Genomic DNA, 2,196 nt, shown 5'->3' on the forward strand with positions numbered 1-2,196 from the left:
TGGCTCTCCACCCCATCCAGCCCAAACCTGGCTTGCAGGAAAAATAGGGAGAGGCATCTTAGTTTGTATTATTAAGATTTCTCGCCCCAAAAGATTGTTTTACTTGGGGGGGAGGAATATATAAAGGAATATTTTTGCCATAAAAACAGATTTTTCCTAATTAAATTCCTCATTTTTATCCATGCTCCTGACCCCCCCCCTTTTTTAAAAAAAAAAAATCTATGGGATTTCTTTCCAGGCCCCCAGTTGGGTTTCCAACCCTGAGGGGCTATTCCTGGGGCACCTTTAAAAACTAACCCTAATTTATTTAACAATTTATTTTTGTTTATCTTCCCTCTCCTAAAAGCTCTCCTCCCAACCCCCCCTGCTTTTTTGGGGGCGGGTTGTCCTTCCTTGGAGGACATGACAGTAACTCACCTAAATCGTGTCTGAATTGGGTAACTTGAGTTATCTCGGTTGGGCAGAGCCAGGATTCTAACTGTGGCTAGTTCTACTTTGGTTTTAGTTACTTCAGCCAAGCCAGGTTTCCAATCCTGGCTACTTCCAGTTTGGTTTCCTTGGTGCAGGAAGGAAAGTGTGGCAGGTCAGGGGTCTCCTCAGGACCCCCAATAATTGAGCATGCTGGGCTTGTGTGGCACATTCAGCCCCCCTCCTCACTAATCTTGGTTTCCATTCATTCTCTCCAGGGTTGCATCCTGGTTTGTTCAGGGGCTAAAGGTGTCCATCTTGGGTCTTCGGGCCTTATCTGGAGAAGGGGGCGAAGACAAGCCAAATCTGTCTTTGCCCCCCCCAACTTTGGGGTTTGGGGTGGGATTTGGGGGGGTCTTCCTGCGCCTCAAATTCATGGAGAAGGAGGAAGAGCGTGGGAACTTTTTTTTTAAAAAAAAACTCCTTTTCATCTCCTAGTCCTTTTTCTTTCCCTTTCTCAGCTTCCCCTTTTCTTTTTATTTATTTATACTTTTGGCTTATTTCTTCTCTCCACCCCTGTGAGGGAAGAACCATTTTTAAATACCTGTATATTCTTAGTTTTATGAGGACTCCAGGGAGCTCTTTTTTTTTCCTGTCAGCTCTCTATAAACTTCCTCATTTTGAAGGGGAAATGAGCCATTTATGAGGGGGGGGAAATGTCAAATATTGTTTTCTTCCCTTCAGTCTTTACAGCTGGGGGTCACTTCTGTCTTTAGGTTATCTTTTATTGCCTTTTGTTTTGGGATTGTCGCCCGCCAGGAGGGAAACAAAAAAAAATCCCCTCATTTGTCAGCTAGAAATTCATTTTCTAGCAGTGGGGAAAGGAGGAACGTACCTGAGATGGGGCACTTCTTGTTTTTACTTCTAATTTTCAGCTGCTGCTTTATTTAAAGGTAGTTTCATGTTAGGATTAATACAGTTAGGCCAGGGGTAGGCAACCTTGGCTCTTTTATGACTTGTGGACTTCAACTCCCAGAATTCCTGAGCCAGCCATGCTGAGGAGAAAGGGAGAGGTTTCCAAGCTGAGCCAGGCTGGCTCAGAAATTCTGGGAGTTGAAGTCCACGAGTCATAAAAGAGCCAAGGTTGCCTACCCCTGGCCTAGTCTGCAGCCATTAGGTCTACAATAAGGCTCATTTAAAGCAGGGGTCTTCAAACTTGGCCCCCTTATGACTCGTGGACTTCAACTCCCAGAATTCCTAAGCCAGCCACGCTGAGGGGAAAGGGAGAGGTTTCCAAGTTCAGCCATGCTGGCTGAGGAATTCTGGGAGTTGAAGTCCACGAGTCATAAAAGAGCCAAGGTTGCCTACCCCTGGCCTAGTCTGTGCAGCCATTAGGTCTACAATAAGGCTCATTTAAAGCAGGGGTCTTCAAACTTGGCCCCCTTATGACTCGTGGACTTCACCTCCCAGAATTCCTAAGCCAGCCACGCTGAGGGGAAAGGGAGAGGTTTCCAAGCTGAGCCATGCTGGCTGAGGAATTCTGGGAGTTGAAGTCCACGAGTCAAAAAAGAGCCAAGGTTCCCCACCCTTGCGCCTAGATCAGGGGTACTCAAACTTGGCAACTTTAAGACGTGTGGACTTCAACTCCCAGAATTCCTCAGCCAGACAGGTGAGGGAATAGAAGGGGAACTAAGTTGGCAGGAACCTAGAATCGGGTGGGGAAACCTTGGCTCTTTTATGGCTTGTGGACTTCAACTCCCAGAATTCCTGAGCCAGCCATGCTAAGGG

The sequence above is a fragment of the Protobothrops mucrosquamatus genome, unplaced genomic scaffold (genome assembly GCF_001527695.2).
Source record: "Protobothrops mucrosquamatus isolate PMUCROS unplaced genomic scaffold, P.Mucros_1.0 scaffold6280, whole genome shotgun sequence".
Taxonomy (NCBI): Eukaryota; Metazoa; Chordata; class Lepidosauria; order Squamata; family Viperidae; genus Protobothrops; species Protobothrops mucrosquamatus.